Source organism: Lissotriton helveticus, chromosome 12 (genome assembly GCF_964261635.1).
Source record: "Lissotriton helveticus chromosome 12, aLisHel1.1, whole genome shotgun sequence".
In the NCBI taxonomy this organism is placed as follows: domain Eukaryota; kingdom Metazoa; phylum Chordata; class Amphibia; order Caudata; family Salamandridae; genus Lissotriton; species Lissotriton helveticus.
In genome coordinates this window covers 374,935,454-374,960,220 of record NC_136073.1, presented here as the reverse complement: position 1 = coordinate 374,960,220, position 24,767 = coordinate 374,935,454, and the positions used below count along the sequence as shown (strand labels likewise).

Below are 24,767 nucleotides of genomic sequence, written 5' to 3'. Positions count from 1 at the left end.
ACAAACTCTGGGGACCCACTTATGGGAGGGTCAGGATAGAGGGGTGGTTACACCCATATCCTTTGTCCAGTTTCATGCCAGAGCAGGGACTGGTAGCCCCTGCAACCGGTTTGAGCTGGACCATGCACAGGGACACCAAATGTGCCCCCAGTGCAGACATCAAAGCACTCTTGAAGTGCACCCACACAGCCCCAATACACTAAAGCCTGTCTGGGAGGTGGTTACATCTCCCTGTGACAGGAAACCTATTGTCCAGCCTCCCCGAGTTTCGTCCAGCAGTAGGAGGCCAGACTTGTGTCTGTGGCTGCAGCATCCATTTTGTGATGCCAGGGCTCTGTTAAGCTGGTACCGGGTGTATGGGTGTAGTCACATTTCTCCCTCTAGGTGGGTGGAATCATACCTCCGCTGCCAGGACTGGCGGGGACGTATGATTCCAAGGTGTTTGACAGCAAACACAACATGTTTCCTTGCAGCCATTCCAAAGTTAGTATTTACCGCGAGGTTATAATTCACTTAAGAGTATATGGTTTGGCTGCATCACAGAACAACCCCGGATAACAGATTCCAAAGGTTGCAGAGGGGCCCTGCTCATGCATGGGCACCCACTCACACACAACCCAACACCCTGCTTTTAGGATTGATAAGGCCTGCCATAGGGGTGACTGACAGGTTCATATGTGCGGTGATAAAAGGTAGATATAGGAAACCTATAACTAAGTAAGGGGTGCATACACCACCTTACACAGGCTGCTGTAGCAGACTTGTTGTGTCATTTTGAGGGGTCTCTCAGGGGTGGCATAATACATGCTGCAACCCCTGAGAGGCCTCTGTGGTACCTATGCCCTGGGTATGTAGGATACCATATACTAGGGACTTAAAAGGATACCCCAGAATCCAATATGTGGTGTACCTAAAGTACATTTTAGAGAGGAAGCAGCTAGGCTGGGGTCCTAGATAGCAGGGCCCCAGCCAGACTAAAGTCGAAAAACAGTGAAACATCAGCAAAAAGTGGGGGTAACTATAAGAAGCAGATCCTACTCTCCTACAATATCATGCAGCTTGTCTGACATTATCAACCCCACATGGAGCAACAGATGTTGGATCAGCCTACAAATACATTGTATGTGACTATGGGCCAGATGTAGGAGCCCAAATACCGGTCGGTAACGGCCGATTTCGGCCGTTACCGACCGGTATTTGGGTTTTGTAATATAGGGGGATAGAAAATTACAGAATCTGTATATTTACCGAATCGGTAAATTTACCGATTCTGTAAAATACCGAATCAGTAAATTTACCGAATCTGTAATTCAATTTGTAGGTGGCACAGTTTAAATGTTAAATGTCGTATACTTGTAAAGCGCACAGCTGCTCCAGCAAAGGGGCGTCCCGGCGCTGTATACCGCTGGGGAACCCGTCCTGGCTTTCCCTGTGGGATGGTCACTACTGGGAATCCCCAAGGTGGAGCCAGGCATCCCCGGCGTTGATGGGGCCGTTGTGGAGATTAGGCAAGCTAATGCCCAGAGTTGCTGAGTGGGACCCCAGGTTAGAGTAGGCACCTAGGCGAGAATTGTCGAGTCCGCTGACCCTGGTCCACGACCCTGCCGCGTTGGGAATTGAACCCTGGTCCCGGGCTGACTTCTGCTCCCGGGTCTGCCGCCTCTAACCAGTGAGCCACACCACTCCACAGTGCCACAGGCCCTTAGATATTCGTTATTTACCACCCAAAATTAATGGGTGGTAAATTACGAATTTCTGTGTACATGCACATCTGTGCATGTACACCTGTGCCATGTGGCACACATACATGCCCTAAGGGCATGTATGTGTGTCACATGGCACACAAGCCAGAAACAGGGGTGCAACAGGGTGTCAAAGTGACACCCTGTCCCCCTTGGAAATTCGGTATTCTTACCGATTCGGTAATTACCGAATCTGTATTTGCTATTGATTCCTATGGGCTTCAAGGCCCATAGGAATCAATGGCAAATACTGATTCGGTAATTACCGAATCGGTAATTACCGAATCTTACCGATTCGGTATTTTTACCGATTTTTTTTCCTACATAGCAATTACCGATTAGTAAATACCGAATCAGTAAAATTCGGTATTTACCATTCGGAAATTTGCTATTACCTACATCTAGCCCCCAATGTTTGCTATGGGCCGCTAGACGTTTTGGTCTGTGGTGGGTCTCGGGATCAGAAGTGGGTGTCCCTTCATGCTGCAATTATTCGGCAAATGGAGCCCAAATGGCTTGGGGTCTGGAGGCCTGGGGCATGAGTTCCCAGTAAGGAGATAGTTGCTCCTAGCAGTATATGATACTCTTGATCCAACAGTCCATGGTCGGGCTAGTGCGTCATCCCCAATGTAAGGCTATTTCACGTTTGGCAAGTAGTAGCAACATCGCTGTTAGGCGACGTACACCCAAGGGGATCTCCTTTACTTATCCCAGTAGACCTATCAGTGGTGTGCGGCAAATGTCTGCCTTAGTAACGCAGTTTAAGGTGGTGAACACCTTATCCCAATAATCTAATAGTTGTGGACAGTTCCAGGAGGGATGAATAAACATAGGCCTGGCGCTCTACATTTTCAGCATTGGCTAGCCGGTCTTAGACCCATTTTGTGCAGTTGTCTGGGGGTCCTATGCAGCTGGAGTAAGAACTTAAAGTGCAGCAATCGTAGACTGTAGTTGGAAGACAAAGATTCCAGTTGGCCGCAAAAGTACTGCCAACTGCGCCTCTGTTCGTTGGGTCCCTATCTTAGAGTTCCATGTCTAATGCGCACAGTTTAATCACTGGGTGTTCGCGCTGCTTGTAGTCACAGAGACGGGTATTTAGCTTGCGCAGTGACGCATTGTTTAGTACATAGTTTCCAGAGGCGCAAGTGTTGGTGGTGGGGCTGGGAAAGTGCTATGTTGCTTTCTGTAGATAGCTCTCAAGTGGTGGTACAGCATGATGTCCATTAGATTCGGAGGCACACCCTCAATTGCCTGAGGGGGCAATAAAATCCTCTTCTGGGTATAGGTCTGGCATCGTGGCGAGACCTAATTTCCCTGCTCTGCTTGAGGAGCCCTTGGCCTGCAGCATTGGGAAACAAGGGTTCAAGGGCAGTGGTTTAGCAGGGGCAAACAAACCTGACTGCATTGTTCTTTTCCTCAGTCTATTCCAAGCCCACTATACCATCTCAGCTGTTATCTATTCCTTTGTTGGGGGGTCTATAGTTTTGGTAAAATGCTGTACGGAGTGGGAGCAGAGCAGCAGTTTCTGCTTTGATGGCCACATGTGGTTGAAAAGGGACTGGGTATAGCCAATAATGTAGAAACTGGGCCTGCGCACCATATGCATAAAGTTTAAAATCCAGTTGCCCAAGCCCACCTTGATTTAGCGGTAAAGTCAGGATCTCCCAAAATATTCTGGGTTGTTTGCCTGCCCAGACTAGAGTAATCATAGAGGATCTGAGTCTCTTAAAGAAGGTTTCGGTTAGGGGTATGAGCAAGTTGACAAATAAATAAAGCAGCTTAGGCAGAACTATCATTTTCACTATGTCAATGCGCCCTGCTAATGAGATAGGTTGTCTAGTCCAAAGTGGTATTTTCTCCTCGATCCACGCCATGGCCCGGCCATAATTTGAGTCCCAAATCTCCTACAGGTCCCTACTTATCCACACCCTGATATATTTAACCGGACCATTTTCCCATTGTAGTGGGAAATCAGTGATTGGCAGTATTATGGACTTGGACCAGTTCACGTGGATCCCAGAATGGTGCCTGAATGACAGCAGCTCACGCATAATGGGATTGACATTGTCCAGTGGATTTCATATATACAGCGTAATATCGTCCGCATATAAGGATACCACTAGGTATCTGGACTTAAATCCAAGTCCCCTTGGCGCATGATGCTGCCGCAGCCTAGCAGCCAGTGGTTCAGTGGCTATAGCGAACAGCAGGGGCGACAACAGGCACCCCAGTCGCGTGCTCCAAGATATTGCTATTGGCCTGGAAACCACCCCATTCACTCTAATTCCCGCTGTCAGGTTAGTGTAAAGTAGCTGTATTTGTCTTATGAATTGTGCGCTAATACAGATGTGAGCCAGAAGTGCAAATAGATAGGGCCATTTTAAGGTGTCAAACCTTCTAGTGGCGGCCAGTAGCACCGCTCTAGCAGACCCTTGAGGATGCAGGTAATGTAGGAGCGAGCATATAGTGTGGAGGTTGTGAGATGTGGATCTGCCTGGTATGAAATCCAACTCATCTGGGCACACAATTGCAGGCAGGAGCAGCTGCAGACGTGAGGCCAACATTTTAGCGTATATTTTATTATCGACATCAATTAGTGACAGCGGAAGATATGACTCGCATACGTTCACTGGTTTGTCCTGTTTAGGAATTGTGATGATTAAGGCCTTTCACAATGTATGGGGGAGAGTGCCTGTTTCCAATGCCTCCTCATATACTTTGAGTAGGTGTGGCGCTTAAAGTGATGCATATGTTTTGTAACACCATGAGAGCCCAGGGCTTTGTCTCCAGGCTTGCGGTTGATTATTTGGACGATGTCTTCTACTGTAAATGGAATGTCTAGGTACTCTCTATGCGTCTTGTCTAGCCAGATCTAGTCTCTTGTGTCCCAGTAGGTCTTAAGTGCGTTTACCTCTTGTTGGTGTTGGGAAGTGTATAGTTACTCCGATTTCTGCAATATCAACAGGATCACGTGTTGGATTTGAAACTTTGCCTAAAAGCTCCACTATATAGACAGACGAGTGGGGTTCCCTCAGTATAGCAGCAAAGGTTTTCCTGGGTCTGTCCCCCTCACCGTATCTGCATGCCTGTGTGTACTTTTGCAGAAACCTCACCTCCCGCACTGCTTCCTCATTGTAGGATGTGATCTTCCCCCTAATTTTAGCTAATATATCAGAGTGGCTAGATTGGTAGTATATATTCTCAAGGTCTTTAATCTCAGATTAATGGTTCTGAGCGTGTGTCTAATGAATTTGAGGACTCCCACTTGTTTAGCAATACATGCCCTCCTATTACTGCTTTGAATGCTTCCCACACTTTTGCTGGGGATCACACCGACTGTTCATTCAGCTCAAAGTACGTCACTATCTCTTGCCAGATTTCTTCCCGGAATACTGTATTGAGTAGTGCCTCCAAGGGGAGACGCCATGTGAAGGGCCTTGGGATTGTATAGGGGGTGTTAGTTTAATTAACATTGGGGCATGGTCAAATAGGGAGTGCAGCATATGTCGAATGTCAACTGTCTGGGATGCAGCGTCTCTGCTCAGCAGCCAGAAGTCCAATCTGGACCATGCTTTATAATGCATTGTGATACATGTGCCTTCAAGTGTGTCCGGGTGTTTTAGCCTCCAAGCGTCCACTAGGTAGTCATCCCCCATGATAGACTTTCGTTGAGTCGTAGCTTTGGGGAGTAAGCTGCGCGCCGCGCCCATGCAGTCTTTTGTGTCGTCTAGGACTAGGTTATAGTCATCCCCCCCATATTACCATCTCGCCTCTAACTTTGATCACTGCCGGCCATACATTGTGTAGGAGAGTAGGATCTGCTTCTTATAGTTACCCCCACTTTTTGCTGATGTTTCACTATTTTCGACTTAGTCTGGCTGTGATACTGCTATTCAGGACCCCAGCCTAGCTGCTTTCTCCCCTAAATTGATTGCATGTACTTTAGGTACACTCCAGATTGGATCCTGGGGTACCCTTATGTTAGACCTGGCACCTTGGCGTGGGTCTCCCTTCCACTTTTTGGTTACTGTGCCTCATGTGTTTTGCTGGTGTTAGCTGCTCAGAGCACTGTGCCACTGCCAATCAGTGCCACAGTGCAAGTGCTCCCTGTATAAAATGAATACATTGATTGGATTCCATGATTGGCTTATTTGGTTTACTGTGAGACCCCAGTAAAGTGCACCAGGAGTGCCCAGGGCTTGTAAATCCAAATGCTGCTAGTGGGCTTGCAGCACTGGTTGTGCCACCCACAGAAGCAGCCTGGTAAAATGTGTCTAAGGTCTGCCATTGCAGAACCTGCGTGCAGTCTGGTACTGTCATGCTGACTGGACAAGTGCACCCACTTGCCAGTCCCTAAAACTTCCCTTAACTTCATATTAGTCTCCCCTATGGTAGGCCCAAGGGCAGGGTGCATTGTAAGTATAAGGTAGGACAAGTCCTCATGTGTGTGGCATGTCCTATTAGTAAATTACAGCCATTTTCGTTTTTCACTATTGTAAGGCTACCTGTTCTCATAGGCCAGAATGGGCTGTTGGAATTGTTACACTCTATGATCCCAACAGGCTCAGGGAACACGGTAGAAATTCAAGTTTAGTATGCCTGAACTCAGAATAATAAAATACATCTTTCTAGTAACGTTTATTTTAATATCCTGGGTTTGCAAATACCACTTTTATAAAGTTGGTATTTGCTTGCCTACCCATTTCAGCCCGCCTCTGCTCTGATGTGTATCTGCTGTCTGGTTTCTGTGTGTGACAGGGCTGGGGAATTCCAGGAGACAGGCTGGGGCTGTCAGGTGGTAAATAGGAAGATTACAGCCAGATGGGTGGGAGGAGTGCACCTAGGTTCTGAATAGTGCTGTGCTCTGCCACCACAATGCTGGCTCCACCCCCTGTGGAGCGTCTGAGGTCTCTGCCCTGCACCTTGTAAAGAGAGAGGGAAGACTGTCAACAGAGTACTCCTGGACCATACTTGTCACCACAATGCTGGCTCCACCTCCTGCGGAGCGTCTGATGGCTCTCCCCTGCACACTGAAAGCAGAAGCCTGCATCATGTCAACAAAGTACTCAGAAACTGGACTGAACTAGGCACAGGCCCCCTGGCCTGAGAGAACAAAAGATTTGCAGTATAAATATAGGAGCCCTGCTCCTAGGAAACCAGATCCTGTTTGGAACCAAGAAGAACCTCTGCCCGACGAGAAGGACCTTGAAAAGCTGCAAGGAGGAGTACTGTCCCTGACCTGGGGGATTGGCCTGTAGTGGGTGCCTTGCTGCGAGAGGAGAGGAAAAGATTGAAGAAACTTTTATCTACTTGTGCCTTCTGAAAGATCTCCAAGGACTTATGGGTGAGCTTGACCCCTGAACGGAGTCCCAGGGCTATTGGACTCCTCCTGCCTTCGCTGACGGGCTGCTGAACTTTGCTCGACCTTCCTTGTCGCTGGAGCCATGACCCCAGTGCGCCTTGTCCCCTCGCTTGCTGTGACGCCTGTGCCCGGCCACCCCACACCGCGTGAGCCCGTTCTGCTACGAGCAGTCCCTAGCACCGTACCGCTGGGGCCACCCGCACTCTGCCTCACCCTCCCCCTTTGGAGCCGCACTGCTCGCCTCGCCGCCCCCACCGCTGGAGGCCGGATCAGAGCGCATAGCAAGGCGAAGTACGACCCGCACGCTCAAAGCGTACCGGCCGCCTCGCACTGCTCTCCTGATCCCTGAGGCCGCGCGCACTGAAGAGTCGTCCCGTACGCCCCGTACTGGCTGCCTCGTGCAGCGCCGCCCGCATCAGAAAAGCTGCCCCCGAACCGAAGGTACGGCTCGAACACCGCCTAACGCCGTGAATGCAGAAAAGAACCAGCATCGTCTGCCTCGCTCCTCGAGGCCCCCCGCTCTACGCCTCTCACCGAGACACCTGCAGCAGCCACGGCCCGCCTCGCAAAGGAGCCGCCAGCATCCTTGGTTCGCCTTTACTTCCCCTAGGCCTCATTCGAGCCGGACTCATCACAACTAAAGGTACTGTAACTCGACTCGCACCCCTGTGTGAACGCCACGGACCAAGGAGTCCGCAACGCTTGTGCAGCCCCTTTAGACATTGTTTCCCACACTGTGAGAGTCGGACAAGAGTGCGCGACGTGCACAGAACAAGAGAATTACGCATTTTTGTAACCAAGAACGCTCTTTCCTAATTTAGTATTGTGGCCTCATTTTAAAACTTATTTGGATCTTGTGCTAAGCCTTTTATATAAAAAATACCTATTTTTGATACAACCCTGGTGTGGTGTCCATGTGTGGTGTTGCCACTGAGTTACTGTGTGTATGTACAAATGTTTAACCCATAACGCTCCGAGATTAGCCTTGTCTGCTCGCGCCACGCGACCTAGAGGGTGAGCAGGGGTTATTTTAAAGAGTAAATCCCTTTCCCTGACTAGAGGAGAGGGTCCCTGCTTGACACAAGTCCTTACCTGTGCCAACCAGAGACCCCCAATTCTAACACCTTATAAGTCCCTAGTATATGGTATACTATGTACCTAGGGCATAGGTACCCCAGAGGCCTCCCAGGGGCTGCAGCATGTATTGTGACACCCCTGAGAGACCACTCAAATTGATACCACAGGTCCGCTACTGTAACCTGTGTAAGGTGGTGGAGCACCCCTTACTTAGATATAGTTTCACTATATCTACCTTATATTACTGCACATATAAACCTATCAGTCACCCCTATGGCAGGCCTTATCTATCCTGAAAATTGCAAAAAACACAGTTGATGGACAGAATGTAGAACAATGTCATACATTCACCCCAATACAAGGATCTGGGCCTAAATCCATCGTTTTTTTGCTCTCCACACCACCCTGGGTTAGACACTGGCTATATGCAAATCAGCTCTGACCCTGTGCCTCATGGGAACAGTCCAGTCCGAACTACCAAGCCATGTCTTTCCCAGACCGGAATCAAGCATCCAAGGACCGGTTTCTGGCTATCAGCCTTCATCAGCCTGGATAGCTTGACTCCAGTGGTGTGGAGAGCCTGGGACTCACGTCTGAGCATACCCAGCCCACTCGGGGTGAAAAAAAAAAGCAAAATCAACTGTGTTTTTTGCAATTTTCCTCAGTCCTGACCCTCCTATTGTCCCACCCCTTCCTTGGGTATAAAGTTGGAACCCCTGACTACAGGACTTTAGATTTACCTGGACAAAACTCGGCTACAGAAATCAAGTACTTCAACGATCTACACTGCGCTAGATGACTGAAGAATCTCCCTTGGAGTAAAGGAGTTACTCTCCTGCTAAGCAGTCACAAAAGACGCATCTGACTGGTTTGCATCTCTGAAGCTCCTGAGGACTCTGAAGACTTTTGCAACACAAGAGGTGGGTTTCCTAGTGTTCCTGCATTCGACTAGTGTGCTCAGCAAACCTGAGACCCCTATCCCTCGTGGGGACCGTGCAACACAAACCCCTGGACACAGTGCATATTTGCAGAAGCATCTGCTTTCCTGTAACCCCTGAAGCTGTGCTTTGGGCTACTTGTTGTCCAGACCCCGAGCAGTGATTCCACCGAAGATTACTGGCCTACACCCCACGAGTGTTCCATGGGCTAGTATTTTGTGATTTCTCTCGAGGTCCCTTTGTGATCCCTGGTCCGTTTGCCTCTGGGTCCCTGTGAAGGCAACTTCAACTTTCAGGGGGCTTTCCCGGTTGCTCCAGATGTGCCCTGACTCTCCATTGCTTGGGAAGTTCCCAGGACCTTGCTGGTCTTGACCTAACCATCTTTTCTCTGACCGCGTGGGTTGTAGTTGCCAAGGCGTGTTAGTGTTCAATCTGGACACTGGCCCCACAGCACTCGACATCCTTTGTGGGACAGCTCGCCTGCAGACTTTGGCTATCCTGGACATCTCCTGGTAACCGTGGCTGCAGAGTCAAGCTTCACCTTTTCTCAGCTGAAGCACCCCACATCGGTGGGCATTCGTCTACCGAGCCCCTAGTCACTGGCAAGTGACCCAGACTCTGTCCCCTCTGCTTTCAGCCTCTTCTCAGCTTTGATCCAGGCTTGGATCACACCGGACACTTTTCCTCTTCACGGCAGCAGCACTTTGCAGCATCACACCATTAAAAACAATGAAGATTCCCAACACCATTTGACACCTATGCACCCGGCTTCCCTGAGTTAGGTAACACAAGGACTCCGGTGCTCACATGGGTGCTGGCCTTAGAACCTTCTAAGTTTGAAAGGGTTTGCTCAAAGTCCTCTCCTAAGTGTCCATAAACTTTAAAATTCTAACCGCGACTTTCCCATAGAGTTGTAATCAGCTTGCTGTTGTGTTCTCACGCTGCACGTGTCCCCGTGGGTCCCCTGTGTCACTACCTTGGGTGGTTCCTTGGGGTCCCAGTGATTCTACGTGCTCTAGGCACTGTGTCTAGTCAAGTTGTGGATGTTAAATCACTTTCTTAGTATATGGTTTGGTCTCCTCCTGGAGCCCACTGTGTATTGTGCTATTTACAGTCGTTCTAGTGATTTAATATTGTGTGCTTTGTTCTCTAATCACATAAAGAGGTTAGGAGAGAGAGTTTAGTAATAAATACATGTATTTTATATATTTCTTGTGTGGTTCTCCTTTCGTTTTGTCATTTGGGAGGTTATAGACTGGTAAAACAAGCTGCTTTACATTCCTTTGAGTCTTAGCCTGAAGGCTGCTCTCCACAACTACCACTAGGATAGCTTTCCTTAAAGGTTGTCTTTGACCTAATCATCAATAAGGGTTGTTTGGACTGGTGCAAGGTGCCCACTTTAATTAGTGGACAGCATATACCAGGTTATCTTCTCACATTGGTGTGTAGCGGTTGGGATTCAAGCTTGCTATTGTTTTACCAGATGATCTTATTGAGTGACTAACTGAAAACCACTAAAGGTATTAGGTACATATAAATCAAGAGTAGAATAAGTAAGTTCTATTGAACTTGGAGTTGGGTAAGTCAAGGGTCTAGCACAACCTTTCTCCAACTCAAGAGAGTTTAGTTCCCACTAGGTTAGGTAGGTGCCTGCACCACATAACACTAGTATGTCTTCTAGGACAGAAGCCAGTGGCTCCTTGCTTACTAAGTATGACCATCTTTCATTTCAGGAATTGAGAAATATGTGTGCATCTAGGAGAGTGAAGACTGGGAAAAACCCAAACACTCAACGCCTCATAGAGGCTTTGCTGTTAGATGATCTCAGAATGAGACAGGCAAGGTGGGTGGGACAGCGGAAGAGGAAAGGCCAGGAAGTGAAAACTTCTATAACCTGGACTCTAATGCTGACCAGGATGATCAGAATGATTCAAATCTGGACAATCCAATTCTGGCCCCAGTGGTCCTCTCTTCACTCCACCAGGAAGAGTTAACAGTTTAACAAGAAGATCAATATCTCCTTCTCAAGAATCTAATCATTCTGGTACTTCTGTAGGGACCTCTGTTTCTCATAGGACCTCTGCTTCTCAGAAAAGGGAGTCCTCTTATGATAAGAAGTGCCAACTGCTTGACTTTGAGAAAGCTAAGCTCAGAATCAAGAGAGAGCAATTGGCCTTAGATGAGGAGTCCCTGGAGCTTCTGAGAGCTTCACAAAGGTTGGGGCTAGAGCCCCTTGGTGGCAGCAACAGTGTCCTTAGAGGTAGAGAACATACTCATGACCATAGGAATCTGAACAAGATTGTCCCTCCCTATCAGAGTGGGGATGACATCCAAAAATTAATCACTGCACTTAAGAGGGCCTGTGAAGTACAGAGGGTCCCTCAGGAGCAGTGGGCAGCAATCTTGTGGCTCTCCTTTGCAGACAAAGGTAGAGATACGCTCCTCACTGTTAGAGAAGAGGATGCTGATAATTGCAAAGTCTTGAAGAGTGCTCTGTTGATGGGTTTGGCTTAACCACTGAACAATACAGGATTAAGTTCAGAGATACCCAAAAGGCACAGACTCAAGACTGGGTTGATTTTGTAGATTGTGCTACTAAGGCTCTGGAAGGCTGGTTACTTGGCAGTAAAGTGTGTGATTTTAAAGGAATTGTACAATTTCATTATGAGGGAGCAGATCCTTAATAATTTTGAAAATCAGTTGTTGCATCAGTACCTGGTGGACTCTGATCAGACCTCTCTCCAAGAATTGGGCCAGGGGGTAGACAAATGGGTCAGAACCAGGGTGAGGCAGAAGGTTCAGAACCAAGGTGGTGACTCGAAGAAGCAAGATTCAAAACCCTCTGACAAGGGTGGAGAAAGGGGTAAAGACCAGTTGTCTTCTCAAGGGCCCCAACAATCTTCTACTGGTGGGGAATCACAATCTAACAAGGGAAAAGACAAGAAGAAACCTTGGTGTTAAATCTGTAAACAGAAGACCCACTGGACAAGTGACTGTAACTAGTCCAAGGACTCAACTCCAACCACCACTGCCCCTAAGGCAACTGTTGCCCCTAGTTCCGCTCCAAGTGTTGGTACCCAGAATAAGGGTGTAGTAGGGTTAACCCTGGGATCTGAGATAAACTCTGGCCTACTCAGAGTTCCCACTCAGGCTGTACTGATCTGTGATGGAGGCATGGATATGGGCTCCTTATTTGTCAGCCCCAGTAATATGGGCAAATACAGACAGCAGCCTTTGATAAATGGAAAAGAGTCCTTGGCATTCAGGGACACATGGGCAAGTGTCACAATGGTGACAAAAGATCTTGTGGCACCTGAGCAAATCATACTTGGTGAGATGTACCAAGTGATCAACGCTAGCAATGTCAGGACAGACCATTCCTTTGCAGTTGTTAATTTCACCTGGGAAGGGGTAACTGGCCCTAAGAAGGTTGTGGTAAGTGCAGACCTCCCTGTTGAATGCTTGTTCAGCAATGATTTAGAAACTTCAGCTTGGGCTGAAGTGGAACTCAGGACTCATGCAGAAATGTTGGGTATCCCTGCAGATGTGTTTGCTATGACTAGGTCACAGGCAAAAATGTCTTCGACCGAACAGGCCCTGGATCCTGGAAAAATGGACCAGGCACCTTCCAGGAGAAAGAGCAGTAGGGGTAAGGCAGTGTCTTCCCCCCTGACTCAGAATCCAGGCCAGTCTCTTGAGGGAGCTGATCTTAGTCCTGAAGAAGGAACTGTCCTAGATGAGCTTGAACCTGATCCGGTTGCGTTCTTGGAGACAGGGGGCCCTTCCAGGGCAGATCTGAGCCAAGAGCGCTGAGCTGCCCCTCTTTTGAACCCCTCAGACAACAAGCTGTTGCTGAGGCTGCTGAAAATGCTAGTGGGTCCCTTAGGGTCTACTAGGATAATTGACTCCTTTACTCAGAGAGTAGAGACCCCAAGCCTGGAGCTACAAGGAGGTTGGTTATACCTCTGAAATTTAGGGGCTTTCTATTGACACTAGCACATGACATCCCATTAGAAGATCACCTAGGCCAAAACAAGACTTGGGACAGGCTTGTCCTTCACTTTCATTGGCCTCACATGTATGAAGACACCAAGGAGTTTTGTCGCTCCTGTTCAAGCCAGTGGTAAGGCAGGTGGTATTACAAAGGCCCCCTGATACCACTACCTATGGTGGGGGTTCTCTTTGAGGGGGTTGGGATAGACATAGTTGGTCCCATGGATCCTCAAACTGCATCTGGGCACAGACTTATACCGGTGATGGTGGACCATGCAACTAGGTATCCAGAGCCAATCCCCCTTGGAACTACCACAGCTCCTGTGATGGCAAGGGCCCTCCTGGGAATCTTTTCCAGGCTGGGTTTTCCTAAGGAGGTATTATCAGACAGAGATACAAACTTCATGGCTAGTTACTTGACTGCTATGTGGATGGAGTGTGGAGTAAAGTATACATTTACGACCTCTTATCACCCACAATGCAATGGGTTAGTTGAAAGGTTCAACAAAACCCTCAAGGGCATGATTAATGGTCTCCCAGAAAAGCTTATGCACAGATGGGACATACTTTTGCCCTGCCTTCTCTTTGCCTACAGAGAGGTTCCACAGAAGGGGTTGGTTACAGCCCATTTGAACTTCTGTTTAGACATCCAGTTAGGGGTCCATTGTGTATAGTGAAGGAGGGATGGGAGTTACCTCTCAAACCCCCTAAACAGGATATTGTGGACTATGTACTTGGTCTCCGCTCCAGGAAGGCTGAGTACATGAAGAAGGCAACTAAAAACCTTGAGGCTAGCCAGGAATTGCAAAAAGGCCCGGCATGACCAAAAGGCTGTGTTGGCTGTTTATCAACCAGGACAGAAAGTATGGATGTTGGAGCCTGTAGCACCAGCAGCCCTCCAAGACAAGTGTAGTGGCCCTCATACCATAATTGAGCAGAAAGGAGAGGTTACCTACCTGGAGGACCTTGGAACTCCCAGGAGCCCCCATAGGGTGCTCCATGTCAACAGGCTCAAACCATATGTTGACAGGGCAAACATGGGCTTGCTCATGGCTACTGATGAGGGACAGGAGGAAGAGAGTGATCCCCTCCCTGACCTACTCTCACAGAACCCTGATTATGGTTCAGTTGATGGTGTAGCCTTGGCAGTCAGCCTCACTGTCCAGCAGCAAACTGATTTCAAAAAAGTTCTCAATCAGTTTAAACATATGTTTTCACTGACTCCAAGTCAGACTACCTGGTGCACTCATGAAGTGGACACTGGAGACAGTCTGCCTGTTAAAAATATGATTTACAGTCAACCTGACCATGTCAGGGACTGTATCAGGACTGAAGTCCAGAAGATGTTGGATTTGGGAGTGATTGAACCCTCAGCTAGCCTTTGGGCTAGTCCAGTAGTCTTGGTACCCAAACCTCACACCCGGAATGGTAAGAGAGAGATGAGGTTTTGTGTTGACTACAGAGATCTTAATGCAGTCACTGGGACTGAATCTGATCCAATACCTAGGGCAGATGAGCTTATAGATACTTTGGCCTCAGCCAAGTGTCTGAGCACATTTGACCTGACAGCTGGCTACTGGCAAATCAGATTAGCTGAGGATGCAAAGTCAAAAACACAATTTTCTACCCCTAGTGGGCACTACCAATTTGTGGGGATGCCCTTTGGTTTGAAGAATGCACCTGCCACTTTTCCGAGGTTGGTGAATAACGTCCTTACAGGCCTGGAAGCCTATAGTGCAGCATATCTAGATGATATTGCTGTCTTTAGCTCCACCTGAGAGGATCTCCGGTTCCACCTGAGAAATGGTTTGGGGGCCCTGCATAAAGCAGGCCTCACTATCAAGGGCACCAAGTGCCAGATAAGGCAGAGTCAAGTTGTATACCTGGACCACCTTGTTGGAGGAGGCTAGGTTCAACCATTGTGGAGCAAAATCCATACCATCATGGGCAGGGTTTCTTCAACCACTCAGACTCAGGTCAGAGCTTTCGTGGGTCTGAATGGGTACTATAGGAGGTTTTTCAAAGGTTATGGATCCATAGTGACCCATTTGAATGACTTAACTTCCAAGACAATCCCAAAGAAAGTTCAGTGGACAGTTATCTGTCAAAAGTCATTTGATCACCAGAAGCAGGACATGTGCACTGCTCCCATTCTGCAAAGTCATGACTACTCCAAACAATTCATTGTCCAAACAGATGCGTCTGAGTTGGGGGTAGGGGCTGTGTTATCACAATTGAATGATGAAGGTCAGGGTCAGCCAGCCGCTTTTATTAGCAGAAGGCTGATATCCAGAGAGAAACGGTCAGCTATTGAGAGGGATGCCTTTGCTGTGGTTTAGGCTCTGAAGACGCTGAAGCCATACTTGTTTGACACTCACTTCATTGTTCACACAGACCATAAGCCTCTCTTATGGCTAAAACAGATGAAGGGTGAAAACCCCAAACTTTGAGGTGGTCCATTTCCCACCAGGGGATGGACTATACAGTGCAACATAGACCTGTGAGTAACCATGCCAATGCAGAGAGACTCTCTAGATATTGCCACTTAGAACATGAAGACTCAACTGTTCAAGGTTAATTTAATGTCCTGACATTAGGGGGGGGTGTAGGAGACTAGGATCTGCTTCTTATAGTTACCCCCACTTTTTGCTAATGTTTCACTGTTTTCAACTTAGTCTGGCTGGTATCCTGATATTCAGGCCCCCTGCCTAGCTGCTTACTCCTCAAAAGTGATTGCATGTACTTTAGGTACACTCCAGATTGGATTCTGGGGTACCCTTATAGGTCCCTAGTATATGGTATACTATGTACCTAGGGCATAGGTACCCCAGAGGCCTCCCAGGGGCTGCAGCATGTATTGTGCCACCCCTGAGAGACCACTCAAATTAACACCACATGTCTGCTACTATAGCCTATGCAAGGTGGTACATACACCCCTTACTTAGATATAGGTTCACTATATCTACCTTATATCATTGCACATATAAACCTATCAGTCACCCCTATGGCAGGCCTTATCAATCCTGAAGGCAGGGTGCTGGGTTTTATGTGAGATGGTGCCCATGCATGAGCAGAGCCCTTCTGCAGCCTTCAGGACCTGTTCTCTGGGGTTGTTCTGTGATGCAGCCAACCATATACTGTTAGTGCATTATAACCTAGCTGTAAACGCTAACTTTAAAACGGCTGCATGGAAACATGTTGAAATCATACCTTAACACCAGTAACTGGTGTGAGAGGTATGATTCCACCCTCCTAGAGGGAGAAATATGACAACACCGGTACAGACGGTACCAGCTTTCTCAACCCTGTCATCACAAGATGAATGCTGCCAGCCATAGACGCAAGTCTGCCCTCCTGCTGTTGAGCCAAGCTCGAGCAGGGGAAGGTATTACAATAGATTTACAGAGATGATTTTATCCGCACACATTAAAGGCATATAATCAGTTCCACCAAGTGAAATTGTTCACACATTTCTTTATTCTTTTAATTTTATTCTCTTTTCTTCGCACGGAGCCAACATGTTTCGTCCTATTTAAGGACTTCTTCAGGGCTACAAGACATACACAACATACAGTGTTTTAAAACCTCTTATATACACTAATATGTACACAATAAAGAATATTATAACAATTTGTATAAATATCCTTTGCTAATCTATTTACATATTTACACTGTTGTTTGACCGCGCAGTCAGTTAATTGGAAGGCCATGATCCCTATACAAACTCCACTCCATAGTTCAATAATTTTTAGACATAAAATTACAAGTTGTCAGTTCATATTTACAATGTCAAATCATATTCTTCATACTCCATATCAGTAAGACAGTATGGGAAACTTCTATATATCTTACTCTTAAAACCATAAAATATACCTTCTCTATATACATTTACACAAGCTGAACTGAAAAAAACCTAAGTAAAGAATTTCAAATGAGAGAAGCTCATATAGTTTTGTGCAGCATCATTGGGAGAACAACAAGCTTTGGTAAAAGCTTGTGACAGAACAATCTAATAATAAATGAAGCAATGCACAAAGACTTGTGCAGCATCGTTGGGAGATCGACAGACTTTAGTAAATGCTTGTGACAGGACAACCTAGTAATAAATAAGACAATATACAGAGTCTTTAACATTATGTGGTTACCTCATCATTTATCCGTTTTCTTGCATGAATGTTCCCTCTTCTCAGATTGGGCAGACCTTGCAATACTTCTTCTGGGAGATATATAAAGATAATGGGATATGTCAGATTTTATAATCGCTTAGCAGCTTATCTATTTATACATACATCCAATTTAAACATTTAAAAACATCCTGTTCAGAGGAGCCATACCTGTGTCTCTACGGTATTGGAATCCTCGATCAAAGTAGCGCTTGTCACTTTATTCCCTTTTATGATATTTTTGGGAAGATGGCAGCCTCAGTAGCTGCAAGATAGAATGTATACATCTGTCCGTTATTGCACATACTTGATCATAATGTTTATAAACAAAATAATTCATTCTCCAACTATGTTATTTTAGCAAACAGGTACTGACATTATACTTAAAAAGACAGCCCTCTTGCCCACAAACCCTATCACTAATTGCAGCATATCATCAATACATGCATACGGGCAATCAAATAACTTACAGCCCGTCAATATCTTAAAATTGTCAATTATTCAATATTTCTTATGACTACCCTATTCTATTCTTCTCGTTTGCATCACTGTCAGTAATATAGTGTTTACGTTTGATAATCTTCATTTAGGCAACCGTACCTGTACGTCTTTTATTTTGAGTCCTTAGTTGAGCTGATATTATAGAGTATATTACCTTGAACGGTGTGTGGTCATTGTTGACCCGTAACTTTAACGTAAAACATAACAGTCACATATTGTAATAGTTTTTATTATTTTTGGCAGACCAATATTAATGCAACAAAAAGCCTGTTTGGATTTATTACCTACTCCCCAATACTCATTATTATGTGTGACTTTTGAAATCAAAATTAGTTTAGGGTAACACATCTTATCAGGACATTAAGCTATTACTGCCGCATTCTGTATGCTGGTCATAATGCTTTCCATAAAAGTGACTACTTTGTTCCATATTGTTATCCTAATGCTCAAGGAAAGAAACAGGCAGTTTCCCTAAGCCCTTCCGTTATGTGTCAACACGCTATTATAAATACAACATTATTCTTAAATGTCATTATTGTAGGGCAAAAAGCATTTTAAACAAACATTGCAACCGTTCTATCCTTATCTGAAGCACTCTTAATCAAGCGCACAATGCATAAATCTCGCTACCATATAAAGTCGACGTGACCTCTTTTTATTAGTTCTAATGCCCAACAGGGACTGTATCGACACATGAGTTCAAGAATTTAAATGATTAGGTCCTTGTTCACGCAGCAGCATCCCGCTTAGAGCGACTGCCTTAGAGTAAAGGTGCTTTTACCAGTCACACTCCCTCCATTCAAAGTATTAAAATAAAAGCACCAACCATGGTCATTTTCCCATACCAATGTTGAGGTATATTTTTCCCCCAAATACAACCATTAAGCCAAAGCCCACTTTTCAAACATCCTATTAAAATCTGGGCTGCGCTCACCTTTAAAAGCGTGTTCTGGGCATTCGTCCATCTTTCCGCGTCAAACACCACCAAGACGAGTCTCATACGAGACCCGGGTTTTATATCTTCCCTCCTTTGCACCGCATGCACAATCAGCTGTATGTAAGAGCCAAAATGGCGGCCATCTTGTAGTGTGGCCCTTCTTAAAACATTGCAAAATGCTCTTCTCGTTCTTACTTTTGACACTTGCCATTTGTGGTAAAGATCAACAAAAAAAGAAGAATCGCCCCTAATGTATCTATGGCCTATTTCAAAAAATCTGAGGCAGATACAAAGTTGAGTGTCGGGGTTCAATTTTATCAATAATGAGTACGCATGCGCAATTCCATGCAGACCTCGTTTTTCTCACAAAGTCAATTCAGAATGGCAGCCATCTTTTAAGAGAGTATTTTCTATAGTGACCATAGACATTGTAACCCATTTAGACATTTTTACTCTTGCCGTTTACAGAAGGAATAAAAAAAGAAAAAAAATCACACTTCAGAGGCTAATCCATCTATGGCCCAACTTTAAAATAGATAAAAAGCCACCGAATAAATTTAAACTTGAAAACCTCTCATTCATTCAGGATACGCATGCGCTTTTGTATGCATGCCTTATTAATGTCCGAAGATCATACCTTATCACAGGCGATTGAAAAGAAAAATTATCAATGCCAATCCTGATTATAGTACACTGATTTTAAGTATAGTCTATATAGTGTCATTATGGCAATTGATGCCCAATGACTGAGCAGATCCCAGCACCGGACATCACTATCTCGCCACCTTAAAGTGGCCCATGTTGTAAGATCAATACAAATCCTGATTAAAATACCATGATTTTAAGTGCAGTCTATTGCGTGTCTCTATGGCAATTAAGACCCAATGGCTGTGCTAATGTCAACATCAGACCTCACTATATCACTGCAATAGTCATGTGATGGAAAATCCAATCCAGTCCTGAGATTATCAGAGTATGACGCCCCAAAACCCGCAATCTAATTTTTTCAAATAACAAGTGATAACGTAACCACAGCAATGCTTAATAGACATCAAAGTTACAATTGTTATAAATCATGCACTACATGTTTGATTCTTCATATACCTCCTGAAAGGTGTGGTTACATCAATAATCATTTTCATCTATGAAACATTTCAGTCGGAGTGGAGCATAGTGTCTAATAATCAATACTATAGATCATATTTAGCTGTTAAACCATTTAAGTCATATTTAGCTGTTATACATCACCAATATCTCAGAGGAGGCAGTGCATGTAATACATGTGTCAAGAGACTATGTCACAGAGAAACACGCTATAGTAAATAATGCATATCTAAGCATAGGTTACATAGAGACACTCTATAAAAAATAATGAATCTCTGAGTTGCTATTCAGGCCCTAGTGCGTTGTGCATAACTTACATATCCATTTTGCCTCTCTCTGGTGTAAAGAAAGTTCTCTGTTGCCTCCCCTCTCACCTCTGACAAGATGTTCTATAGCATGAAACCAAATATCTCGGTTATCTGGATGCTCTTCCTTTCTGTGTATTGAAACCGGATACCTTTCATCAAGGTTTTTTATCGCACGTACATGCTCCTGTATCCTTACCTTGAGAAAACGTATACTACTTCCTATGTTGAATTTTCCACATGCACAGCCAATTACATAGACCATGTTTGTTGTATTACAATTAATGAAAGACATAAGTTGGTGGGTTTTGTTAGTGTTGTACATAAACTCTGTGGTTTTGTTCTTTTCCAACCGGCACACAGAACAGTTACCACAAACATGGAAACCATTGGGTTTAGTCGGTAACCATGTTCTTTCTGTCTGATCTGTATCCTTTTCTCTTACATAGCTTGGACAGAGCTTTTGTTTGATGGTATTACCTTTGCGGTACACTACCTTCGGTTTACATGGAATGATATCCGACAGGCTTGTGTCTGTGCTCAATATAGACCAATTTATTCTCAACACATTAAAGGTGTATTTATTGTGTTGATTGTACTGTGTAATAAACAGCACATTATTTTTGGATTCAGTAGCTCTCTTATTTTCTTTGATTTGTCCATATTGCCAGTCAAGGTCTGTTTTCTGTCCAATGCTTTAGCTCTGATCTCAGCTTTTTCAAAGCAGGTATTGTCATCATAGCCTCCGTCTTTAAAGTTAGTCTTAATGTCGTCAATCGTCCGTAAAAACTGTTCATCCTCACTACAGTTTCTTCAAGCCCGTACTATCTCACCATACAGTATGGCATTAATGGTACTCTGGGGATGGAAACTCGAAGCATGTAGCACGCTATTGCACGCAGTTGGTTTCCTGAAAATCTCACTCTCAATTCTTCTATGTTTAACATGCAGTCTGAGGTCAAGGAAATCAATTTCCCTTTCATTATAGGTCATTGTTAACTTAACATTAAATCTGTTTGTATTGAGATAAGTGGGATATTCCTTCAAAGTCTTAACACTCCCATTCCAAATCATCAGAATGTCATCAATATAACAACCATAAAATATGTTTTTTTTCAATCCACTTTTGGGCTCCTCTTCCATAGGTCTGCTCCACCTCATACAAACCCATGAAAAGGTTTGCATAAGTTGGAGCAAACCTAGAACCCATCGCTGTTCCCTATCTTTGAAGGAACCATTTCCCATCATGCAAAAAAACATTAGTGGTCAAAACCATTTCTGCCATTTCTATCAGCATTTGAGTATGATCAAGATGGCTAGCATTTCTTCTATATAAGAAGAATCTCAGTGCTTCCAATCCATTCCTTATTTGTCTACACGTATATAGACTTTCAGAGTCCATAGTTACAAAAAGCAAGTCTTCACTGTCCCAGTTAAAGTCTTCCAGCTTATCTAGAACATCGCGACTGTCCTTAAATTAAGACGGGAGATTTTTCACATAAAGTTGGAGATATCCGTCTATATATTCTGCTAGACACTCAGTAGGTCCCCCATTACCCAATATTATGGGCCGACCAGGAGGATTTATTAAAGTCTTGTGAATTTTCGGGAGCAACTAGATACATGGGAATCTTGAGTTTTCGACTTTTAAATACATATACTCCCTATACGATAAGGGGCAGGTTTCATGCTATTCCCTCAAGTGTGCATTAACATTGCACTCAATTTCAGAAATAGGATTTCCTTTCAGTTTCTCATAGCATACTTCATTGTTTAGTTGTCTATTCAGCTCTCCCAAATAATCTCCTGTATTTAAAATAACAACATTGCCCCCCTTGTCTGCTTCCCGTATGACAATGTTTTTGTCATTTTTCAAGTCCGTTAAGGCATCTCTATCTTTTTTTGGAAAGGTTTGGGCAGCCAGTATAGTTTATTGTTTAAGTATTTATCCTCTAATTGATGAAACTCTGCCATTACCTTCCTATAGAACCTCTCTCGAGTCATGTCATTATGTGCTGGTGGAATGAATTTGGACAGAGGTCTCAATCCACTATCCAACGTTAGATCTTCTTCTATGTTTAATTAATTCACCAATTTTCTTAATTTACCATATGTATCTTCTTCTTCTATTGTGGTGAGTGTATGTATCACATTTACATCTTTTATAGACAATGAAGATTGTAAAGATACATTCGGTATATCAACAAGAGTGGTCTGACGTACCTTGAAAAATTGTTGTTTTAATTTTAATTTCCGCACAAATTTAAAAAAATCAATATGTGCATCTGTGATATCACATTTTTCAAATAAAAAAAATTTCAGACCATTGCTTAATACATTTTCTTTGGTAGCAGACAAGGTGCATTTAAACAAATTAACAATCTTGAGACTCCATTTCCATTTCAAAATACTTTATTTGGATTTCTTAATAAGTAACCATAAAAGTTATAAAAAATTTACAAAACGTTTCATTCTTAGGTTAAAATACACAGTTTACATATCATACACATTGGACATAGCAAGGATAGGTTTACATCAGCGTTTACACAATGAGGAGGGTAACATATAAAGACAATTTTTTTTAAAAAGAAGACCTAAAAAGAGAAGAAAGACGATGCACTGGACAGTTAAGGGTCTAAACTTTTCCAATACTTCATTGCACATTTCAGGAAACCGGGAAACCGGCCACAAAGGGGGTACAGTCTGGTTTTAGCAATTGCAGATAATAAAGTGCGGGCACTTGCACAAAATGTAACTTTTTTAAAATGGGTTTTAGATAAAAAGTCCTTGGGAATTCATAAAATTTACAAAAGAACAAGAAGTGTAGCAAATCCTGATGAGACAAGTTGTCGCAGCCACAGGGTGCTAACACGTTTCCTTTATGACATCCCCTTGGGACTGCTAGTAAAAGATGAAATATGTTTAATCTGAACCTAAAAATTGCTCATATGCAGGTATCAGCCCCAGTAAGTATGGTTCAATATCTACGGAGGTTTTAAGCATTACATATCTACGAACACTGGGCTTCAGCATGTCTCTTTCCTCCCTTTCCATTGTTTTACGCAAGGTGGAGAGGTGTTTTACAAGCACCACGTCTTGTCTGATGATACCTTCCGGTTTTAAAAACAGGTCCAGGCATCCCAAGTTGCTAAAACAATTTTTTAGATATTTTATCCATGGGATGTTGATCATGTGATCTAAACTCAGGATTTCTTTTAACCGGTTATGTGTGAGGCCAAGATTTTTATTGAGCCAGCATTGTAACCAAAAAGTGAGGGGGCGGAGGGCCAGAGTGTCACAGATAAAAGGCGTGCCGGTTTCTTCATGGACAAGCAGGTTTGCGGTCCCCTTGGGTACCTTCAACAGCTGTTTTAAAAAAGTTATTTTCTGTCATCTGTAGGCCCTCTAGGTCAGAGTATCCCCATAGGTCGCTCCCATAGCTGGCTATGGCCATACTCTTGGCACGGTAGATCTGTAGCATAGCTGCCACAGGTCGTTTGCCCATTCGGCAGCAAAGCCGAATAGCGCGGCGTTGGCCCTGGTAACCTCTTCCCTTTTTTTGTTTAGAAGAGCAGCCCAATTAAGCCGGTGATCAAATAGGACTCCTAAGTACAAAAATTTAGTACATGTGGGCACTCTGACTCCATTAACCAAGAAGGGATACTGTCTTTTTGTACGCTGTCCTACCTGCATCACATAGGACTTGGAATTGTTTATGAACAAGTCACGCTTGGCCATTAACCCATGGAAAGCATCAAGTAGGGTTTGTAGCCCTTTCGAGGTGCGAGCAAGGAGGACTGCGTCGTCTGCGTAGAGCAAGACGGGCAGTCCCCGCCGTCCCACATATGGGTAATCTGCCCCCGTTTCTAACAGTGATCCTTCTAGGTCATTTATGTAAAGATTAAAAAGGAAGGGGGCCAGTATACACCCCTGTCTAACCCCCCTCTCTGTACTAAAATTCCTGGATACCTTGAGGTCTATGGAGTATCTGATGTTAGCCTATGTATCTCTATGCAGGTCCCTTAAAAAGTCCACCAAATTACGCTCCACACCCATGGCCCCCATGGATTGCCACAACTTTCCCCGGTTGACACAGTCGAAGGTGGAGGAAAGATCCATGAAGGCCATGTAGATTGTCCCTGTGCGAGCGATGGTGTATTTTCCCAGGATCAGGTAGAGATTTAGGCACTGGCCATAGTAGAATGACCGGGGCGGAACCCATACTGGGTGTCTGAGATGATCTTATTCTCCTCCGCCCATGTGGTCAGTCTCTTCAATATGACCCCTCCTAAGACCTTCACAACAGAGTCTATCAGGGAGATCGGTCTGTAGTTCACAGTACAGTTACAGTTTCCCTTTTTATATACTGGTACGATTGTGGATGCTCCTCAGAATGTTGGGCATCCGACCTTGGCAGCGGCATTACCCACGGCAGCCAGAATCAGGGCCCAGAAGGGCGGGTTTGATTTAAAATGGTCCGGGGGAATACCATCCGGGCCAGGAGCCTTCTTGTTGGTAAGGTTGTGTATACCCTCCTCCATTTCATTCACTGTAAACGCCACTACATCCTTTCCTGAGATAATATCAGGCGGGGTTACCGATGTGTACATGTTTTTAAAAATATTGGCAAAGTGGGACACCCATT

The 24,767-nt window shown here is 44.9% G+C and overlaps 1 protein-coding gene and 1 long non-coding RNA gene across 3 annotated transcripts in view; one reads left to right on the top strand and one right to left on the bottom strand.

Moving 5' to 3' along the window:
* The window catches only part of LOC144798615 (uncharacterized), a 181,126-nt gene extending 161,928 nt beyond the window's left edge, over positions 1 to 19,198 (bottom strand). Inside the window, exon 1 of the long non-coding RNA XR_013603581.1 lies at positions 17,258 to 19,198. This is a non-coding gene — a long non-coding RNA (uncharacterized LOC144798615). The remainder of the gene's footprint in view (positions 1 to 17,257) is intronic.
* SLC7A9 (solute carrier family 7 member 9) overlaps positions 1 to 24,767 on the top strand; it is an 824,809-nt gene that overhangs the window by 130,405 nt on the left and 669,637 nt on the right. The window lies entirely within an intron of this gene.